The 23,807-nt window shown below is 41.0% G+C and overlaps 1 protein-coding gene across 3 annotated transcripts in view; it reads right to left on the bottom strand.

The window, feature by feature from the left end:
• The window catches only part of WASF3 (WASP family member 3), a 64,792-nt gene extending 41,635 nt beyond the window's left edge, over nucleotides 1-23,157 (bottom strand). Inside the window, exons 1-3 of one of the 3 annotated variants that reach the window (XM_040543933.1) lie at nucleotides 23,067-23,157; nucleotides 22,692-22,810; nucleotides 2,228-2,320 (exon numbers count right to left, since the gene is read on the bottom strand). The gene's annotated coding sequence lies outside the window, so the exon portion shown is untranslated. Of the gene's footprint in view, nucleotides 1-2,227; nucleotides 2,321-22,691; nucleotides 22,973-23,066 lie in introns of those variants that run through there. The other 2 variants (XM_040543931.1, XM_040543930.1) reach the window with 2 other exon arrangements.
• Between the last annotated feature and the right edge of the window lie 650 nt (nucleotides 23,158-23,807).

Here is a 23,807-nt window from a genome sequence, read left to right on the forward strand (position 1 = left end):
TCATATACAAAATTTTAACATCTGGCTTCAAAAACATTTAATTGAATACAAAACATTTGTATTTGCCATACTAACTATAAACACTTATTTCTTAGAATTACTTGTACGTGATGACAAAGGAGTTCTTCAGCTGGTCTAATGAACATGACATTTGAGGCTGGTACGCACCACAATCCTTTTTCCAAGCCCTACATTTTATATTTCCTTCCTGGCTACACGCTCTTTAACTCTAAGGGACTCACTTTTGTAGTGTACCATTGTAGCATTACAATGGAAATTTAAAAAAAAAGCCTGTGCATGCTACTTACAGAGGATGGCATGTTAAGGAATCAGTACCTTTGACAAACATTTAACAGTTGTATTTCATTTTGAGTAACTTGACAACTGTTGGGGGTGTTTATATTACCTAAGCACACTAGAAAATCCATAGAAGCAAAAAGAGACAAGGCACAATTACAATCCAAGTGACAATAAGAATGACTTGACTTAAAATGAAAACACCTTACTATATACGCAAAATAGGCCAATTAAGGCATTTTAAAAAATGATGAATTAAAAGTGAAATCCTTGGAAGCTGAAAATAACTACGTTTGTTTAGAAATCAGTCATTACTTTGACTACAGGCTTGTCATTTATTGACCAGGAGGAGTTGCCAACTGTATGTTCTATTAGAACATTTGTGATGCATGAACGATCAGTGTTCAGCAAAGAATTAGAATTTATTATGTTTACTATAATTAGCTTTTAGTATTCTTCTGTTCCTTTCTGTTTAAACTATTTCCTTCAAAGTGATGTTTAATTGTTAAAAAACATTTCTTTGTTGTTAAAAGGCTGATTATTTTCAAGTGTGTTCAGCATAGTCTTTAAATACCATTCAGCTATATTCAACACCAGACTATTGAACTCTAGATCCATTTCATTTAAACTCTACATGAAAATCACGCTTTACCTGCACAAGGTATTTTGTAATACTACACTGAGTATGAACAGGAAATCTCAAAACAATTCATAAAGTTTTATGAATAAACATGACTTAGGTAGAAAAAAATCCTAAGCCTAGGTTCCTATTCCTTTAACAACCAATCTTTAATCTCTCAAAAACAAGCAAATGTGTTTCCATACAGCATGAAACACATCCAAAGTGAATGTTGCAACAATCTAAGGTTATAGTGTTAAAAAAAGTCCAAAATATTGGAAGTTATTGGGACAGCGTCATCTTTTTTAATCCCATATGCAGTAGAAGTGTGTAAAACCAGCTCCTAGAGAGATTAAATCTGGGGGCCAGATACTGGAGAGATTAGGAGCCTTAAAGACAGCTACTGGAGTGACCATATGTAAGGACTAACTACTCCTGTGCTCACAGGTCACAATTTGGTGCAGGTCTGGAGGAAAGTGGTGTCTCCTACAAGTAGTTAATACGATCTTCAACCTCCCCTTCCCCACAGAAGAACACTAAACCTCTCTTCCAGGTTATCCCCCTGCTTAAAAGGTTTCTCTACCTCCCACTGCAGAAGTGGTCAAGCTGCAGTTCCTTAAAAAAAAAAATCAGCTTTACTTATGCTAAAAAAATTGCCTGAACTTTGGTGCTAAAGAAGGACTTCTGCCAGTCAGCATGCACCATCTTGCATCACACGATGAAGAAAGTGCCCCATAACTGTTTTTATACTCTCTCACCAACACAAGAGGTATCTAGAAGTCTGTGGGATGTGTACATCCCAGCCAAGATAGTTTGGGGATGGAGGGGTTTTTCCACAGAAAGCTAGTTTAATATCAATAAATTTAGGTAATTTATTATGTGCTATGCATTTTGAGGCAAGCAGTCAAACATAACTTCATCAGATTTGGGTTAAATCTCTATGACGACACATCAGCAAAGCACAGAATATACAGGGCAAAAGTAATTAGCAGATGCAAATTTTAAATCTGACATTTCATTAATATCCACAAACACAACAAACGTATTTCTGTTTTCTACACAATCAGATTAGCATTTAAATTATACCAGTCTCCTGGGCTAGCAGTGTTTGACATTTGTTTCTCGGCCTAATACAGCATATTTTCGACATGAGAGAAATATGCCTCCTTTCAAATCTTGATTCAAAAACCTTCTGGACAGTTTCCAGACTTCCTCATTGGTCTTCAGCTTAAGGACTTATCACAGTTCCAAAGCTTGTGTAATAGATTCCTACATGACAACGTTCAGTAAGAGCTCAGTTGAACAACTTACCATTTAAAAAAGGAAGTAGAGAATATCCTTTCTGTTTATACGTTTGAAAAGACAGCTGTTCCGTAACTTGGTAGCACACTCAGGTGGCTTTATCTGCAAAGAGAAAGACAAAATCAAAGTAATTTTAACTTCGTTTTTCAGTATCAGAATGACAAACTAAAGATAAGCATTAAAAAAAAACACTGGATCATTGATCCATTAAACTATTAAAAACCATGCATGAGTTTCTAGACACGCTTTTAGCTACTTTGAGCTAAACAATAACACCATGCTAGAGCCTAATTATATTTTTTAAAGGTCAGAAAATTGCTTGTGTTATTTTATAATCAATGCCTCTGTTTTTAACGGGAAGTATCTACAGAGAAAACATGATGCGCCCATTTAAAGACTACGGGGATAGGAAAATGGAAGATAATGGCCTACAGTAAAGCATAATAAAAACACCAGGTTTAAGTCCCACTGAGATACTTCACCCTAGATTAAATATTACTAAACACATACTCACTAAAACAAACCACCTAAAAATGTAACAAGAAGCTCTTACAAAAATTAAGCATTGTTTCCATGGAAGTATCACCGATCCTAGCTCCAAGAGGAAAATTCACCACCCCTCCCTAAGCTTCCTTCATCCTCAAAACATCAGAGCTTTAACACCACGGTGCCCCCACTTCAATTCCAGTAAGTGGTGGTGCAGTGGACACCTATTCCAGACAGCGTTGCCCCCTAGTTAGCTTGCCACCAGCATCTTCCAGTTGGCCAAGATCTTGGTCCTCATTTAAGTGTTGACATGCTTACAGAAGGAACTGCTCTGAAGCTACACATCATAAAAGGCTCACATGTATTAGTTCATTCATACCCAGAGGTCTCTATCTTATCACCAGGATGTGTGCTCTACACACGGAAGAGGTGCCTTCCAAACGCAGCTCCGCAAACCTGACTAAAATCATGTCAGACAGGATCCTATTAACATAAGTGATTTCAATCAAGAGTGATGCATTCAGTTATACCTCTGGTTCAAGAAATAGCTGATCTGCTTTAAAACAGTTATCGCCAGACTGAAAAAAATACTACAAAACAGATGTCACGGAGCATTAGCTAAGTACAAAGTGACTGGAACTTTATAAAGAACTCAAACCCTCTAGTAACCATGCCCAACAGGATGGCTGAGGATATATTCACGTGTCACATTAGCCTGGGCAGCACAAGTACGTCCAAAGGTGCCGGTTCCCCACAGTAGCTACTCACTGCAATCCAGCACTTCATCGGTTATGTACACAAGTCTGCAGGGCTGCACTGCATAAATAGGATCACTGAATCCATCCTGAGAGGAACAAACTCTCCGCTCAGGTCAGCAATATGCACAACTTACATAGGGATGGGGAAGATGCCAAGAATTACCACATGAACAGTGAGGATGAGAGTTTTGTTCATTTTTCAGGGTGAAATGAGATTAACTATCCTTACATATATTCAAAGGGTCAGTATAAATCCTTTCCATGGTTAAATAAAGATACCAAGACATCACCAGTGTCAGGAAGTTTTGTGTCTTATCAATGGGCACTTTTCTGATTTTTATTTAGCAAAAACTAAAATATTAAACTAAAAACCCAGCCCAAGGCAGAGAACACAAGAGGGGATTAAGAGAAGAAACACTGGACTTTCTCATTATGTCTTCTATATTTAAAACACAACTATGATTACAAAAGTATTGCAGATGCATGCAATGTGAGATAAAGGAAAAGACGTCTCAGTACACCCTTAACAGTTCAGCAATGTCTATCTACTGGCACAACTGAACGTACACACTCCCTTATGAACGGATTACTTCTTTTCCATAAAATCTTCAAGAAAGAAACCCCAACAAAAGTCATTTTCAAAAAAAACATGCTCCTTCCCTAGTGTATCAGCGACTACTCTGCCCAGTGTACCATTTGATTTATCGTCACCAACTAAATTACAGAAAGTACTGAACAATTTCAACAGGGTAAGACTTCAGAGGTATAGACTGCATAACACACTGAGTTTTGATTACAAATGTATATATAGCTGAATATTGTTTAAAACCAATGCTTTAAAACTTTCTAAACAGGACTCCTAGTATGTAAGCAATTTAAAGAACAAGCTATATGCCATACAGGGGATTACCTCAGAAATCCATGGGAAAAAAAGGATTTAATGCAAGACATAACTTTTATACAGATTGAGGATTAAAAGTATCCAAACAGTGAGTCATCATCAAAATGGTAAAACAAGGATTTTACGTTAAAGTCTGCTTTGTGGGATGGGGGGAAGTGTTTTAAAACATGGTTTCATACACGGACATCCAAAGCTCGAGTTTGAATCCAAACAGCAGCTGCTTTCCTATTACACCATGGAAGCATTTAAGATCTTCAGTACTGATTTGCCTTGGTAGCTTCCTGCATGCGTTCAATCTTAAAGCATGCAACTAAAATCCTGTGAACTACTGAATCTCTACAGCAGTCATTTGGAAAACCCTGAGAGTTTCTGGGGTCTTTGAACAGCAGAACCATACATCAACGAGTGGATACCATTCGGTCTGAGTACTTCCACCGTGGGATGTTTGTTTTTTTTTTTTTTTTCCTGCGAAAGAGCCATAAAAAGTAATTACTCCAAACCAGGGGGTTTCCTGGGGGTCCATCCTCAGCAGTTTGCTTGAGATTGATAAAGGTAACTAGAAAGTGTCTTATCTTTAGACTAGGTCTAAAGATCCCAGTCTCAAACTCAGGCATATCACAGGTGCAGCACAAAGGAAGACACAGCAGCTTGTGTTTGGCAAGTGGTCTTTAACTGACGATTCACTTGCTGTTGTCTAGTCTGAATTCCGAACCTACAAAGACATCCAGAGATAGACTCAGTTGAAGAATACGCTGTTATTGGACTTTGGAGAGTGATCTGCCTTCTGAGCTCTCCAAGGACAACTTTGTTCTCTGTATCTTTCTGAGAACTGCCTTGGTGGCAGTGGGAGCACTGGATGCTGTGACAAATTCCTTCCAAACGAGTTTAAGCTCTTGAAGTTCGTCTTTAAAGCAGGTAACAAAGCAAAAATATTCAACCTGTTCTGGAATAACCAGTGTCACTTTCATCCGTTGTCACTCATTGGAATATGGTAAAAAAAAAATTCCCTGCCTGACAATATTTGACAGAGGAGATCTGTATGAAGCAGAAGCTAATAAAATCTTAAACACCTAGTGGAATTTATCTGCCGTTAAACCCTTGATCTTCAGAGACTGCACCACCTACAGAGGACAGCTTGCTAAGACTATGGGGCAGCCAGTATCAGCCCTGGTTTGTCAGACATCCTGGGCAGGTAAGAAGCATCCTAGCACTGAGCAGCCCCCAGATCTCACCTCCTTGGCACCTCGGTGACAAGAGGCTTGCCCAGGACAGTGGTCTTCCTTAGCAGTCAGAACTGATCCTCTGGGGCAAACGAAGCCAAGTCCAAAGAGAATGCTACACCACAAATACGACTGCCTTCTAGGTCTCTTACTAGACCAAACACAACAGGCACTTGCAACTCTTTCACTCTCTCATCTTCGATCTGAAAAGATTCCCCAAACACTGTCAAAGAAATATGCCTAATATCTCTGAGAAGGAAAAATAAAATCTGGGATGTCAAGATGATGTCAAACACCTAAAAGTGCTTCCTGGCAGCATTTACTGTCCCTAGACCTTCATCAGTAACAATCCTAACCTCACGGCACTCTTCCATCTTATTAGTCTGCTCCTTTTCACAGCACTCTTCTCCAGAGACGTGCAGTACATACCTTTACAGAAAGGGAAGGAGGTCCCTCCTAGCTCCAGCCTCAGTGCCCTGAGATGCCCCCCTAGCACTCTATTCAGGAGTGCTGCTGGCTTTACATCACATTGGAGATCCACTTCAGTAACACTACTGCTTCTAATGGACCTTCCCCAGAGGACAGAGGCTCTGTGTTTTTAGTTGTTGCTTGCCCACCCAACAGGGGCTTTATATAGCATAGTTCTGTCAGTTAAAACTTAAGAACATGCTTCTTAAAATAAAACAATCCATTAAGTTCTGCTTTCTGGAGCAACCTCATTTCTTGTGGTTAGCAGATACTGCAGCAAAGCATGAACATCCAGGCAGGTGTAATGTATATTTAAGTACCCCAGGGAAAAGGAAAACCTGTGGGATCATTAAAGAGATTAGCTCAAGGCTAGGTGGGAAAGATGGAGCTACGAGCCTTCAAGTTAAATGCTCCACTAAAAAAGAGCAGTGGATATGGTAAAGGGGATAAATGAAGTCTGGAAGGCTTCAGAATGCCGAAGAAAAGAGGCAAACAGAACTGATGTGATTTTTTTTAAAAAAGGGAAAATATCAGATCTACGAAGCAGGGCAACAGGGAAAGAGGCAGCAGCAAGACTGCCCTTAATGGTATCTTAGTGCTGCCACAGAAGACAGCCGGCTTCGTTCTGTGGAATCAGAGCTATGCAGATGGTCACAGGCCAGATCAGGAAAGCAGCTGCTCTCCCTGGCACGCCCCATGCAGGAACAAGACATGTCCACTTCTGGATTTAGCTGAAAGTAACCACTCGCATCACTCCACAGCTAACTCCCTACAGTTCTGAAGTGTAAAAGAAATGGCAAAGAAAAGCACTCCAATTCAACAATGATCAGAGAACAGGAGGCACACCCCTCACCCTAGCAGAAAAGCTGCTTTGTGGCATAGACCTGGGCTCATGGAAATATTTCCCCTTCACTGTGATGCTGTTCTCAGAGGACACATCCTTTATTTGAACACCTGGCAGAGATAAGAAGCCTGTCTATCTGTAAACTGATCTACCGTCGCTTATCAAGAGTCTTCTCTCATATGTACATACTTCGGTATGCATGAGATATATGTATCACTGCAGTTTAGTTCTCACCATTTATCATGGTTTTAGATATCTATAGATATACCTATAGATATCTGTAAAAATAAATGTACACACATCTATATATATACACAAAGTCCTTATAGTGCAACTAAACTGCAATAATCAGTGACGAGTAATTTCCCAGTTTCTTCATTTACTCATTTTATATGCTAATGAAAATGACTTACTACAGTGGGCTGCTGTAGCATCAGCGACTCTGCTCAGGTTTGAAGCAAGCACTGGGCTGCCTGCTGTGCATTCCCTTCCTCCATTTCATTCATGGCATAGCATCTAGCAACCTACTTCTAGGTGAAAACTGAGATTTACTTTTAGAAGATATATAGAAACTTCTGATAGCTAATTACATTCCCAAGCAGCATAAGAACATCTAAACAGCAACTAAAATCTATTCTATTTGCTCAACAACTCCCAACTACTCCAAACACTTTGTTTTTATTCAGGAACAAGGAATGAAAGAAGACTACATTACAGCAAATGCCAGAATGAGCTAAACCGACTTTTTAGTCCAGTGCCCTGCTTTCAGTCAGAGGGGTCAGACCTACAGAATAAACTGAAAGAGACTCCAGGTAGAAGCTGGAGTCTTCTCTCCTAAATTAAACGCCATCCTAATATTTAAGAGAAATGACTTACATTTACAAGAAGGAAAATAAAACAATTCTGATACTCAAAAGGTACGAGACGAACATCAGGCTATCTTGATTTTTTTTCCTTCAATTTTATACAAAGATTTAACGGCTAGATACATGCCACATAAAAATCCGATATATAGACAAGAGTTACTTTAAGAAAAAAAGCATTGACTGCATTGGATTAATTAATTTTGTATCCAAAATAAAATTCTAGTTGCCTGACAACACACCAAACACTCAAAAGGCACCACAGAACAGCCTGTAGCTTTTTATTTCAGAGCACAGTAATCCAGCGTATCTTGATATAAAACTTACCATCAAAAGACACCATGGTAATCATTTTGCTTTATTCCCGTTCCCATACAGTTCTTATAACTCCTTTAAAAACGTTAGAATGTAAACACAAAAACTATTCAGTGGCTGAAGGATCTACACATACTTTATACGTGCATTTATCATTAAAATAGGTATACCACTGAAAAAATCAGAAAAGTCAGCATGCTTTCTAAAAAAAAAAAAAAAGAGGAAATTCTACAGTCTGCAGGTGCTTGAAAACACTTTATGAACAAAGTAACCTCTTCGAACTCTCATTCTGCAAGTATAATAATTATTTACGTTATTTAGAACCAATATCAGTAGAACATACTGGAAGACATCTGTGAAGAGAAATTTGAAAAAAATGAAACCCACCTAAGTTTCAAAAAGTCTTTTGAATTGGTTTTAGACAGACTTAGGTATCATACTTGCAAATCACTGAAGAACCACCATTTATAAAGTTATAACTCAATGGAATTAAATGGTTAGTGACACAGTGACCTATGAGGTTCAATTAAGGGAATTACTGTGTAAAAAATGAGGGTGAGAAGGGAGAAAGAATAATGACAGCATTTTTAACAGATGAAGTTTTAAATTAAAATAAAGGGAATAATTTAATTATTCCCTTTTACACCACAGCTAGGGAGCTACTCTTGAAAGATTACCACACCTTACTATTAACTACATGGCTCAAGCTCATCCCAATTTCTCAAGGGGTTGTTTTTTTTTTTTTTAAAAACCATTCTATTTTAAGAAGGCCAGATGCACCATTTTTGTTTGTTTTGGTCTTTTTTTACTATTAATATTTCTACTTACAGGCACGTTACTCAAGCATTTCTGCACGGATCTATGACCTTCTTAGTCTCATTCAATGTAGAGAAGCAGTTCAGGAAGATCGAACAAATCACAGAGGAGCACTTGAGAGAGAGCCCACTTTTGGAAAAAAAAGTTTAAGTAGCTTAAAACCATCATGTCTGCTGTTACTAGATTTTTATGGTTTTAATTAAAGTCTTTTAATGAAAAGGAAATTTAAAACCAATTCTGCTTTACAATGTTTAAGGAAGGAAAAGCAGTTCATGAACTTCATTATCCTAATCATTTAACCCATCTAGGTTCTCTACTGCTTTACCATAAGCCTCAACACCAACCGACCAGGAGATTAATTTGGCCTGTTCCCTGTTTCATCAGTCCAGTAAGTTTTACTGTTCAGATTGTTTCGGTATTATTTTCATAGATACGGTCAGTATTTTCTGTTTGGAGGGCATTTCTGCTTGGGAGAAGCAACCAGCTGCTCCAAATGCAGCATCTTACAAACACAATTTCCATGAAGACAGTTTGAAACAATGAGAAACACCGTATCTGATAACCAAACCTAATATTCCAAACGAACACCTGAATTTCTTAGCATGTACGATACTTTACGTATATGTATCCTCTAGATCTCCCTTAGCAGCTCATATTAATGTAACTGCAGGTATGCCACACTATTCTCACTCAGTCTCTTGCCTATGTCCTCCCTTCAGTCTTCCATAAAAATTGTAAAAAACAGCCATTCCAGTGATGTTTTCAATGATCCCACTGCCTTCCTCTACCGAAGCTTTGGAAAATGACAGATAATATAGATTGTACAGCTGCATTCAACTTGTGAAGACAACATGTAAGATGCGAAATACCTTGACTTTAGGAAAAAAACTGAAGTTTGAAGTGACAACTGCTTGCTGAGAGGCAGTGACCTTCCGGAAATCCACATTAATTTGTTCAGGCAAAGAGCAGAAGCTACTCTCTACCACCGAGCAGACAGGAGCAGAGGCATAGATGGGAAAGGAAGGGAACCACATGCCTGCCCAGGCAGCAGCAGACAGGTCTGAAGCAGGCGTGCAGCTCATGCTTGAAAACGGAAGCTATTGAGTCTTTTGGATACACTGCCCGGCCTGCTCCAGGAAGGGAAAAAAGGGAAAGGACTGCAGGGAATCTGGCACAGCTTCAAATCCACGTCTTCCCATAGGAACATGAAGTGCTCTGGGGCTGCAGCTCCACATCCCGGAGGACAGGGACGGAGCAGCACAGCTGTGACACACATGGCTTCCTCCTTCCCTTCCTGCTTAACAGCTGCTTGGGGCTGGCGCAAGAGCAGTAGAGGAACAAACTACTACAGAAAAGGGAGAGTCAGTTTAAAGTTTGAGAAGTGCTGGTATTAAAGTGCATTGAGCTTTTGCTCACAAACACAGGCACGTGCATGCTAGATCTGGGGAAGCTAGCACGTAAAGGCACAGCAGATCGAGAACTCGATGCTTTCTCAGATCTTTGCTCTTCCACCATGTGATCTGGATGTGAAATGCTCACGTAGCTCTTCACGGGTAAAGTCTGTGAGCAAAATTCAGTGTGGTGCTATAAGCACCACCATCACCTGAGCTGACCACTCGTGTTATCACAAGTTACAAAGTTTCTGGCAAACTCTGCACCAAGTACCACGAACCAAAGCAGATCATCCCAGAAGGTACAGAATCCTTTCCTTAATTACCTTTTGCAGAAACAAAGTGTCCCCTGATCTCACAGGCCACTTTTTTTTTTTTTCTTTTAACAGTATAGATGCATACTGGCTTTTTTATTCTAGATGTTTTGTTACACATAGGAACCCCACTTAAAAAGAAGTGTCACACAGGGAAGACCCCAGTCAAGCACGCAGAACTGCAGGTACTAAATAGTCAGTGCTAACTTTGTTATCTTTATACGTTTGGGACATCTATATCAATGGAAATGTAAGATTGGCCTCTACATGTGGCCTCTACCTGTGCTCTACTAGCCAGCCAACTTTACTCCTCATGTCCTTTGACCTAAAGACAACTGCCACAAAGAGATTTAGTCACGCTGCTGGCATGCATGGGAGAAAACCAAAGGCAGCAAAACCTCCCACCCAGCTCACTTTCAAGAATTGCAATAGCACAGAGCTGCCCTGTCCTCCAGAAAGGCTTCTGTCTAGGAGTAGTGTATTATCAGGTTCACATGTAAGTACCTAAAAGGTCTGCACCAGGATCACTACTTTAAAAGGACATCTCACCACTTCAAAGTAGACAAGCTATTGTTAGGACAGCCAACAGCCCCATGTTTAAGTCCTTCAAAACAAGCCCATAATAAAGGAACCAGAACCAAGTAGGCAGCCGTAGAGGGGTGGAACCTTCCCAACAGCCAGAGCAACCCTCACCCTGCTGGGCTCCCCAAGAGATTGAGGTTTAAGACTTAACAACTTGGATCAAGACAACTTTCTAGATATCATATCTTGATGCTACAGAACTCGTGATGTCCTCCCCTAAAGCATAAAACAAAAAACAAAAATTGAATAAAATGCCCACCACCCATGATCCACCACTGGAATCTCGTACCAGATGCACTTCTGAAGACGTAAGAAGCCAAATAAAAGGGATTAGGCAGAATTCAAACAGAAGCATGCAAGACCACACAAAAGGCATGTTTTTGGATTTCATGCCCCTTTGCAACTTGGCTGCCTCCTCCTGCACAAGATGAGGAGACTGATTTAATAGCTGGAAGTGATGATATGCTATCAGCCCCAAGCACAAACAGCTCTAGCACAATTTATTTGTCCATTAGGAACAAAAGCTATTAAAAATAGATAAAGAGTGGGTGAAAACTATTACTAGAGCAGTTGATTGATATATGAAGGCTCTTCTTGGCTACAAAAAATCTCTTTGGCAAAGACTGCGCATTAATAAGGGAGAGATCTTCACTTTCTCCTAACCCTTTATGGTATCAGTAACTGTTCCTGGAGAAAACTGCTGTTATTCCCAATCTTGCACAAAACGATTAACTAACACACTTTGGGGGGGAGCATAGGATACCTGCAACTACTTCATCCTTGTGGACCAGCTGTTCAATTAGCCACATTTTTTCCTTTTCAAAAATCGCCAAAAGTTGTTTCAAGCATACAGAAAATAACACTCCAGCTTCCCACTTTGGCTAAGTTTATTCTCCTTTCAACATCCTGTAAAATTATATTTAGATCAGTAAGTTCTGCGTGCTTTGAACAAGGGAAGAAGTTCAACGCTTCATTGCCTTTTTGCTCACTTCAGCAAGTGTACAAAGATGTTTTATAGAACACTAGTAGTATCATACAAATTAATTAACCCACAATAGAATTTAATTATTTCTACAGTCTTATCTTTCCTACAATAACATTTATTAATGCTTTGTTCAAAGTGGATTTAGAAGACTCAAAAACGCATTTCTAACAAAAGATAACTTGTCCTTCAAGGTCTGCATTTCAATCAAGTTTTAGTGTCAAGGTTTTCTACATATATCTCTGTTCTAAAATATCAGGAGGTTGAACATCATAAAAAGAATATAATCACTTTCAATAAGTCTCAATTAATTTCACTGCTTTTCTTCCTGCAGGTTCAACAACCCCATTTCCTACCCTCACAGTTAAATCTCCCCAGTGTTTCCCTGTGCTTAAACATTGTTTCTCCATTCTTATCCTACCCCTGACATTTAAGGAATGTGAGCTAACTTCTTTGGATATCCGGGACTGCTACATGCTGTATTTATTCACCTGTAAAACAGAATAAAGTTATCTTTGACCAACAAATCAAAGTTGTTCATTGTTTAGACTGTCACCCCTTCGGCACACAAAGCTTACTTCAATGTATTTTCTGATGCTTCATATTTAAAGGCTTTAAGAGCCATAGCTCTAGCCAAGACAAGGGAGCGTAGGGACGCCCAAACTACAAATTTACCGCCATATCTTTCTAAGGTAGCTTCTTAATTACAATTGTAAATCGACAGCTTCTTTGTTTGTATCCGAACTTCAACATCAAATTTTAGCTTTGACAAATACAAGAAGTTGACTTTTTGTAAAAGGCTGACTCTGTGCTTCTCTGGAGCCCAGTAACTCGGCTGAGGAGAACTGCTGCCAGGCTGTGATTAACACTCAGCAGCTTAAGGTCTAACTGTGCTCCCTGCTCCAACCCCGACAGGCAGCTGTAATGACGCGCCATTACGCTTAAGCTTCCAAAAACCATTTAACATTCGATTCTGCTGAGAACACGGTTTTACTACATTTTGAAAATAGAGTCGCTTTTTCCTCTTTTAGAAACCCATGATGATGCCAGACATATGCTTGTTTTCCAAACAACAACTGTTTAAAAGAGAGAATACTCCTTCTGATGTTCCTGCCAAAAACAACATTCTGTGGTTGGAAGAAATGTGATAGTAGGCAGTTCACTCGGCAGAGGAAAGAAGGGCTTACGTTTGGCAAGGCATTTGAAGTCTTGCATCTACGTTCCCCCCATCTTAAGTTTCTTTTGGGATGACTGCAGCAGGGGAGGGAGGACTTTCTTGTTTGTTTGGTGTTTCTTGTGTGCATTTCTTTCTTTGTTTGTTTTTTAAACACATCTCCAAGCATTTCACTCTTTAAAAAAAGCATCTGTGGGTTGTGGGTTTTTACCAGAAATGGCATAAAGCAGAAGTTTACCACAACACATTTCTTCCTTGCAGGGAATAGTAGGATATAAAAGAAAGTCTGAGGGGGAAGTAAAAGAAGAATTCAGAAGAAATGCATAGGAGTGAATCTGCAGCATGAGGAAGCGGAACAGAAAATCCAGATGAGGAAGTACCACACAACCCAGAGTGGTAACGGCTTTATCTTACGATGTAGGGCAGGGAGAGGAAATGATTGTGTTTGGGGTTTTCAGCTGCTGCTACCACAGAAGGAAAAATAAAATAAAAACCAGTACCACCTCACTATCTGCTCTTCAGAAGCATTTTCTCCACTGCTGCTGAAACAGTTTCTAATTGAGAGACAGCAAAGGTAACACAAGCGTGCAACTTGAACCAGGTACTTCAGAAAGACTTCTGGGCATTTCAGAAAGCCATGATATTAAGACAACATTTCAAGCTGCTACAGTATTTTACTTCATCCTTCACTAATGCTCTAGAAGTAAATCACTCACATAAATGGTAACTGAACCAATTCACTAGGCAATAGAAGATGCTTCAAAAAGATTTTCTTACAAGACAAATGAAGTTTGAAACTCTCCCCAGTCATGGAATTTTAATTAATATTTCCCAGCAGCTTTTGCAAATAGAGTTGTAAATCCCCTTGTACAGGACCTTGCCATCGCTCTGTAAGGTACAGAGATTCCTGAAGGCTGCTGACCTGGTCCCAGCAGCCAGCCAGGCAGACAGCAGTTCAGCCACACAGCTACACGCGACCCTGAGAAATACCACCTTCTACACAACAGCAAGCAGAAGCCCCAGGAGCTTTTAAAGACCATCAGAGTTATTAGGATGGCGATCAGAACAATGCTATTGCAAAATGTGTACCTCCTCCAGGAGTTTGAAGTGCAGCATACAGCTGAATGGCAAATATTCTAGAAAAAATGTGAGAATTCCAACGATCTTCCAGTAGGATTTCGGATGCAGCTATTTCAGCCTAATAAAAATCCTGAAGATAAAAATACCCCACTGCTTATTAGTCTGCCAACATGGAAGTTTTTCCTGTCGTTAGCAGGGCAAATCCAGCAGAGAAATTCAGCAGCGGGGCACAAGGGTCTGTCTTCACAGCATTAGTAGCTTGAGATGTAACCCAGTATACCCCTAATCTGATCTACGCACTCGTGTGGAGTTGCCCAGCCCAAATCACAGAATGATTTAATTTTCAAGACAGATTTTCTACAAGAGCATAAGCAGCATTTGATGACAAAGGCAAAGACTGTAATAGCTACATTTCTGCTCAGGGATGGACAGCTATACCCTAGTGCATTCTCAGACTCTCCTCTTGAAGGCATTTGTACCTCCCCGCTTCAGCATTTTGGTATTTCATGCTTGCCACACACCAGCTCGCTATAAATATGATGCAATGCTGCAATGGGGATCTGCAAGACCTTTAGGATCTGCAGAATGAAGAGCTTCAAGAGAAAGAAGCTGGCTGAGCTGAAGAAGACAGGATCCCTACCATCAAGAACAAAATGAAGCTGCTAAGAGAAATGCCAGTCCCTGCTGCTTTCTGTAAAAAGAAGGGCGGACAGAAAGCAGGAGGCTTTCCACATACCTCCAGGTCTCTTTGGCCAGCACAGCCTGGCCAATACTCTACTCCTACAACAAAGCCGGATAACCTGGAACTGACACTAAACCACTTGATACATTTGTAGCAAGAAAACCTGTTAAAATATAAATTGGGATTAATTGCAGCCCCATTCCAGCCCTTAAGCTGGCACACGTTGACTAGAAGGGATTTCAGTATTCAAGCTGTGTGCAAACAAAGTAATACACGAGTGCCTTCAAATTCGGCACAGAAGTTAAAACAATCAAGTGTAGGCTTCATTTGAAGTGGTGTTATCTCCTCCACGTTTGCATCTGTTCAAGCATTCAGAGCAGCAGCCAACCTTTAAATGAAAGGCAGTACTTTCCCAGGAAATCATTCTGCAATAAACCCATGCTGCTAGGAGTTCCAGAGAATTTCAGCATTTGCTAGGAAGCTCAACAGTAAGCTCAAACTGCTAGAAGCAAAAAAAACTAAGAAGCCAAATTTTCACTAAAGCTCCTGTTTTAATTCAGAAGTTCCAACTCCTCATTCGCATGTAATGATGCAGAAGAACTTTTCAATCTGTTTCCAAACAGATTGTTTTCTTCAATCTGTTTGAAGCTGCAGAAGAAAAGCTTCCAGACCTCCTCTTGTACCACACTAGTCTCCACCACTGCCTACTGCTCTGCTAGGAAAACATCAAGTCCATGGTAAATGAACAGTTTTGCTTGGAACCATGAAATAGTGACTTTTTCCACTACAGGTTTTTAAAACAAAAAATGAGACACCAATTCCAACATTTGCTGGAAAATTGTTAACATTTTGATATTCTACATCCATCACCAATCAAATATACAAATCCTCCAGCCCTTACTTGTTACTAGCAGTAGTTGCCACTACGAATTTCCACAAGAACCCTGGGATACAACAGCTAAAGAACTGAAGTCTCCGGCTACGAGGAAAGTACGTGTCAAGATACCATACAATTTTCCAAGTCACAGATTACAGAAACTAATCTGTTTATACCTTTACCAAGCTTCTTGTTTACTTTTTTAAATTAAGGGAGTTATGGATACAAAGGTTATATACCACTCACTTGCTTAACGAGGCCTCTCTGCTCAGCTGCACAACAGCAATCCAAACTGTCCTCACCTTACAGGACATAAGAAGCACAAGACAGAAAAGAAGGTTTAGCCTTTTCTGACCTCGAAAAGAAGGCGTTGCAACAGGAACAGCAGTTCTGGGCCGCAAGAAAAAGCTACTGGAGAAGGAATAGTGAGCAACGGCTGCATGCAGCACCTATGACTGCAGGCATTAAACTACAGACACTCACGCAGGGGTACTCAGACTCACGCAGGCCGTTACCATCAGCAACAACGGAATAAATTTCACCCACGGATTCATCTTGAAGCCCATCCCCTACTAACAGCCCCTCTACAGCAAGTGACAGACAACCTCCTAACCAGTCAATGGAACACAGTCCTGATGGCCACAGCTTATGTAATGATCTCCACCTACAAATATGGCAGAGCCCAGAAATTCCCAACTTCTGCTCAATGTCCTTTACACACAGCCTTAATTAACGTTGTCCTCTTTGCATAAGCAACTAGACTCGCACAAAACATTTTCATGAGATTATACAAGCTTGGCAGTCTTCACTGCTCTTCAGTTTGCCATGACATATAGAAAATAACTTGACTACCTATACTAGGCCTTTAAATAAATACAACCTTCTTTTTGTATACAGCACATGAAAGACAGTAGGAATGAGAGTGTTTAAGAAAACCGTATTTTCTTCCGTTGGCCAAGTACATCCTGTACAGCCAGTGCCTAGAGCAGGACTCCTGTCAAGTACAATCACACCACAACACCCAGTTCCACTGCCAAGGCCAGGCAACCACAACGCAGGGGCTGCTGCTGAAGACAAGCACGCCACTAACATTGCCAATGTCAAAGAGAAATTTCTAACACATCCCAGCTCAGAAACGTGTGACTTTCAAGCTCTCCTATCATCACACATACTGCACATGCTATCTCGTAAACAGCCTCTGAAACGCAAGTCCTCTGCGGCCTCCGCAACATTATTACATCCTACCTGTCATGTTAGATATCCACTGGAGGCATACTTATGTCATCAGTGACCTCTGCCTTCATAATCTACTAGCACAATAAGATCATTAAACATGCTTCACAAACCATGAAGAAAACATGACAGTTTAATCCATAATACTACTGGATGTTAACAGCCAATTAATTACCCAGCAACCCAAAGGACAGGAAGCTAAAGCAGCACATAGAAAGGTAGGAGCAGAAGAAAGAAGTTAAAGTGCTCCAAGAAAACAGCATTACCCCAATTCCCAGCAAGCAGACCAAAGCATTCCCATGAACCACCTCTAACACGTTAACAGCGGGACAGTACTGTGTTAGGTATCAAGAAACGTGCCCCAAAAAGATTAGGACTTCTGCCTGGGCAAACCCAACAGGAAGAGTACATGCAGCACCCTCTGAAGCATGATCACCCGAACAGACCACCTCAAGCCAACAAGATGCAGAAGCCCCTGCACCTTCCTAGCACAGCCCCGGTCCAAATAGCACCCTGTTTTAATACGCTGCTTGCCGAGCTGTTGCATTAGGATATATAGAATACAGCTACGTGTGCTCACAGACAAGAGCCTGAAAGCTGAACAATGCCTTAAAAAGAACAGAGGAACAACTTTCAAGAAAAAAGTCGAAGAAAAAAAGATATAAAAGGCTGGATGACAGCAGAAAAGTTTTCAGCATTCTTCACCTAACAGAAAATATAACAGGCTCACATAAAATTTCAAATCTCTGAAGAATTACAATCACTAGAAACACTTGCTACAAATTTGAAGGTATATTTTATCTATCAACTTAATATAGCTCATGCATTAAACAGCATTTTCACTACTTACACCATAAAAACTTTCCTTCCTGATTTTAAAGTTCTATAAGCAAGCAACATAAGGCTTACAGAGAACTTGAAAAATCACCATAATGCACATAAAACTCTAAACCAAATGCATATTCAGACACCCAAAAAGCACCCCAAAAGTATATTAACACTAGTTACAACAGTCAAACAAGCTTTAAATACGCTTTTGCAACAGCATGGGAAGAAACAACTACTGCATATGCCTCCAAGAAAACTTGTCTCGTTTGAACTTCATGGGGATAAATATCTTCATCAACATGAATTTATCTGTGCATACTGCTGTGTAAATAAACAACATTTGATAGAGCTTTACCACAACTAATTATTCTATAGTTCCCACATTGGGATAACCTTAACAACAGGGATGTGCAATAAAAGGCTGTGCCAAAGCAACAGTGAAATAGCGTCTTCATTTTTGGAACTAGAAAGAAAAGTCAGGCTGTGCACCACATTTGAAAACCAGTTTGTTTGTTTTCCAGGACAAGAAAAAAAATGAGTTGGAGTCAGCCTAAAATGCTGTTTCGGACGGATTAATGGAAGTTTGCCTTAGCATAGATTACTCCTATTTGTATCAATTATGAGGAGTGTAAAACATGAACTCAGGACAGATTCAAATTACCATTGATATCTATACATACATTATGTCATTTACCAGCATTTTAAAGGCTGCATCATATTCTGAAAATGATTATAAAACCTAACTATCTACAGAATGCAAGATTAATTCAAAAACTAAGGCCAAAATATTTGTATGCTGGCCATGTCCAAGACATTTATTTTAGTTATGTTACTGCGCTCATTAATTCCTAGCCAATTCTGTAACTCAGCACTCAACAGTCCTTGTGCCAGCTCTTTCCAGTACTTCCAACAACAACAACAAAAACACTCTTGCAAGGAGATTTGAAACCATGAATGATTAGAAAAAAAACAACACACTTTAAATATAACACATTTGTTAGCATGCAAGTGATGGGAAAACATTTCGCTCCTTTTTTGTTTTAAACACAGAAGTCAGTCAAAACCAACACAAGCATTAATCAAGTTCAACCTGAGTAACACTCAGCTTTTCTGCTTTTCAAATATATCCTTTAAAATACAAGAGATAGTTAACTCAGAGTTAAAGCATACCTTCTCAAGAGGCATGAGTAATGACAACTCAAAAATAAAACAAATTTAGCATGAAGATGTTGCACACTTAATACAAACACCCATTGCCCCCCATCTTGACCCCTATGGACATGTTTGGCTATCAAAACCCTAAGAGAACAAATTGATGACATTTGTAATCAACAGGTTGGAAGGCACTCCAAAATCTTGAAGAGGAGTAACTAAAATTCTGCTTAAAAAAAAATAAAATAAATACGACAATTGACTATGGGCACAGAAAACACCATCTGTTTAATTGCAGATAATTTAATCGGAAAACTGATGTGCCGAGTGTTTAAGAGTCCCTGTAAACCCCTAACACTAAAACCCCTAAAACTAGATTTGTTTTCAAAAGAACAACACATCTAATACATGCTTATCATACTAACAAGCCATCAACAAAAATTCTCTGGCACTGTCACCTGACAAAAAATAAAGAAATCAAGCAAGACAAGCTCCTATTTCACTGCTTAAGTAACCACAAAAACTTCCATTTTAATCTTCAGCTGTTTCTACACACAAATTTGTTAATTTCTTCCCAAATGTTTTGTTCCCCTTTTGGCAGAGGAAAGAGAAATGACATCTATCAGCAGCTAAAAATATTTCAGTGACTTTAGTTTCTAAGAGAAGGATGAAAAAAACACACTGCCTCTCCAGTTAAAAAAACGCTCCAATGCAACATTTCAATAGCTTTTACAACAGGCTGGCTTCTGAACAGCTGGATCTAAAGTAAGTGTGAAGGAAAGCACTCACAGGTTAAAGCTGAGCAAATAAACCTGGTGTAACTTCGCGTTATTTTCATCATTATCTCTAAACACAGGCTAGGTTCTCAGCAGAAAACGTGCAGTGTAGCAGTTCTGCTACAGAGCTAAGGTTCAAGGTGCCTTTATTTGATTCTTAGCTAAGCCACTGATTTTCCTACATGACAAATTCTGTTTATGAGACTTCCACATGGAAGAGAAATTAATACCCTCTCCCTCTTTCCATTTCTGCTCTTTTAAGAGACTACATTGTTACTTTCAAGCAGTTGTTACCTGTGACCCCTGGCACCCCTTGCAGAAGGAAGCCTCTGAATGCAGAGTGCAGCTGCAGATAAGGCTGGAAGGCACCTAGCTGCAGTGTGGTCCTCTCAACATCTCCATACACTGGATGGCTTCAAAACTAGAGAACTAAGACATGAGCCAGATGAAGACAACGTCTCCCCGTCAATATTGTAAACCAAGTCTTAGCAATGAAGTCCATGAAGTCCAAAACTTTTAACTGGTGCCACATATTTATTATGTGAGATACGAATAGAACTTTGAATGAAAAAAAAAAAAGATGAAGTGCTGTGTTATCCAATCTATTTCAGATTTGGGTTCAGTTCCAAGACCACACCATGCAAACTAAACTCCCACCAGCAACTAGAGACAGGTCTGCAAGAACAGCCCTAACTGAAACAAATTTGTTGCTCATTCCTCACTATAAGCAGTCACAAGAGATTTGGAAGGTGGTACTAAGCGAAGGCTCAAAAGAACAAAGATCTAACTGCATATGTTTATCTTTTTACAAGACGATCATTTCTCTCGTTCCTATTCCATTCACTTCGATTTACACCAAGACTGAAGGGTCCATGCAGGAAGTTTAATCAAGAAATGAAGACTTTCAAAGGCAGTAGAGCTACCCAGTGTCCAGGTAACATATTCAATGACTTAACTACCATTAGCTTTTCTGGAATTCTTCTCTGAAATATCTGCTCTGGTTTGCTTGTTAGAAATCCTGTCCTGCTAGCCACTTTATAAAAGTACTATTAGTTCAAAGTTTCTATCATCTATCACACGATGACTTTCTTCCACTTTCCTTCACAGAGGAATACTGCCCACAGACACTTCTCATTTCATATAAATATGTGGTGTGCACCTTCTCATCTGTATATACCTGAGCTAAAGCAGTCACACGCCAAAGAGCAACCAGTCTGCAAGAAGTTTGTATCAGTGCTCCAAAAATGAGGTACGGTGTACAGACAGAGCATATACTGAAAAACAAAGCAGGTCCATGCTGCTATTGAGAGTAGGATGTGTTGAACCATATAAAACAAACACGCAGCCTCAATACCTCACTCCTGATATGAAAGCATGCTTTTTTAAAGCACAAGCAATTCTGACATATGAAGTCATTTTATTACTTCCATGGACAAATCAAAAAATTAGCAAAGACCATGTAATTTCAGTAACTATTGAGTATAATCAAGACTATTGTTTCTGTATCTGTTTAAAAAGCGTTTTCTATTTGTTCTTTATCTGCAGAAAATAGCTGTGGAAAAGGAGAAGAAAAAGGACTGGTTCAATTATTACTTCATGTACAACAAAACCTCTCCATTCACTGCTTAATAACTACATTCATACTTCCACTAGCCATAAACACACCAAAAAAACCCTTCAGCAAGCAGTAAGAAGAGCTTGCTTTGCACAACTTGTCCCCAGAATTCTGCTGGAAATAAATCTAGCTTCCACATAGCTTAAGGAGCACACGGTCTGGACCTGGTGTCGAACTGAAAAGCTGCAGACAGAACATCCTTCCTTCAGGACCAGTTGAAAGCTATGTTCACAGAGCAGAAATGGCTTACTGCCTTCATCATAGTGTAGATGGGTCCTTCCACATATACACGAGTACTTCTTTCTAATGGGAACTTAAATACAAAAGTAAGCTATAACTGAACATAACACCTAAAAAAGCTCAGTTCCACAGCTCAAATATAGGGTTCAATCCTTTGAATCTTGAAGTTTGCAAGTACTCTAACTTGTAACTTTATATTTACATGTTAACAACTTGGGTACTAGTCCATATAGTTATTCAACGTTACGTTTATCTCCATATATCAGAAGCTGCACACCTCTGCATCCGAACTACAGATTGCAGCATGGGAGAGCATGCTGGAGAATAAGAAATGTAACGTTATTCCATTACTTCATTCCCTTCTTCAAGCACACACTATTCACTACTACGGAAAACACTGTATCAGGCAGAGTCAAAACAACAGTCTGCCTCATATAAACATAATACTTTGTGATTCCCCACATAAACCTTTAAAAATAAAATAAAAAAGGCCAGCCTGGCGTGACATGCGAAGCAAAACAACGTCCTCCTCCTCAATTTAAAGTCTCTGGAAGTTCCTGGCTGCTTTCACAATTTGCTCCCATCTTTTCCTAATAGGAAGACTTCCCCTCTTGCTCCCTCCAGCTTACAAAAGCAGCACAAAGAACCGCAGCAAGACAGCTTTCCTCTGTCCCTGCACGAACAGGGCGCAAAAACTAAACCATTTGTGAAGTATTTTCTGTCAGGGAACTCACAACTGCTCTCAATACCCATCACTCGGGCACCGGCCTCACTTCATGGATTGTTGAAGAGAATGAAAATCGGTACCAACGCTGTTAGATACCCACAGGAATTAGTACACTGTGTTGGAAATGAGAAGGAAAAACATTTTCTAACCTTTTTTCAGCCAGCGCCAGGCACTCAGAGCTGACAAACCGCGGTCCTCACACTCCTGCAGCCGCTCCTCCGAGCTTCTCCTCGCCGGCACTTGGGGCAAACACCTCACGGGAATTCATCTGCGCGAGTAGAGAATGGGAAAAAATTAAAAATAAAGCGCTTTTTAGAACTTCTGACTCGCCGAGGGCTCCCGACGGCTATCCCCCAGGACTCTGAGGACCCCCGGGAGCAGAGGAGCCCCCCACCCGCTCGGATTTGGGGGGCTTGGACCGAAGCCACCCCCCCGCCGGGCCGGGGACGGGACCGGGTCCCCCCAGCGCCCGTCAGGCGGTAACGGCCGGGGAGGGGGGGGCAGAAGGACGGCCCCGCACCCACCTGGCGCCACGACAACCGCCGCCGCGCGAGCCCCTGCGCGGGCCGAGCCGCCGCTGCCTCGCCCCCCTCCCAAAGCCCCGCCCCCTCGCCCGATGGCCCCGCCCCCTCACCTCCCTCCTTCGGCCCCCCCTGAGTGGCGTGCGCGTCGCCCAATGGGAACGCAGGGAAGGAGGGGTTGGAGCTGTCAATCAGGGTTAGTACCTCGGGGGGGTGATGGCGCTGAGGGGCTTCCCGCCTCCACCCGCCCCCCCCACCCCCCCAGCCTTCCCTCAGCGGGGGCTGAGGGACGGGGCCGCTCCTCCCGGGGCTGAGGCAGCGCTGCCTCCCCTGGTGCCCGCAGCCCTTCTCTCCGGCCCGCCCCGCTGACCCAGTTCCTAGCGAATCCCAACCCCAAACGGCTCCGTGCCCACCCCGGGCTGAGGTTGGGGGGGTTTTGGGGCCTGCCCGGTGCCACCGGGGGCCCGGCGCTTTGTGAGAGCCGCAGCTGTCCCCGCGCAACGTCCCTCCTCGCCGGGTGTCGGCCTTTGTGGCCGTTCCAGCAACCGCGGCTTTTGTTGCTCGCTGCAAAGCCTTTAGAGGAGACTGAGCCCGATTTTATCATCTGAATGACATTTGGGGGGTGGGGGACGCGGAACAATCGCCACGCGAACTTTAATGGCCCGGGGCACTTGGGTAAATAATCAGGGCTGAAAGGAGAGGTGACTGAGGGCAGCCTGAAGGCAGTCGTTTTGGGCAGCTGAA

This window comes from Cygnus olor, chromosome 1, assembly GCF_009769625.2.
Source record: "Cygnus olor isolate bCygOlo1 chromosome 1, bCygOlo1.pri.v2, whole genome shotgun sequence".
NCBI classification, from domain to species: Eukaryota; Metazoa; Chordata; class Aves; order Anseriformes; family Anatidae; genus Cygnus; species Cygnus olor.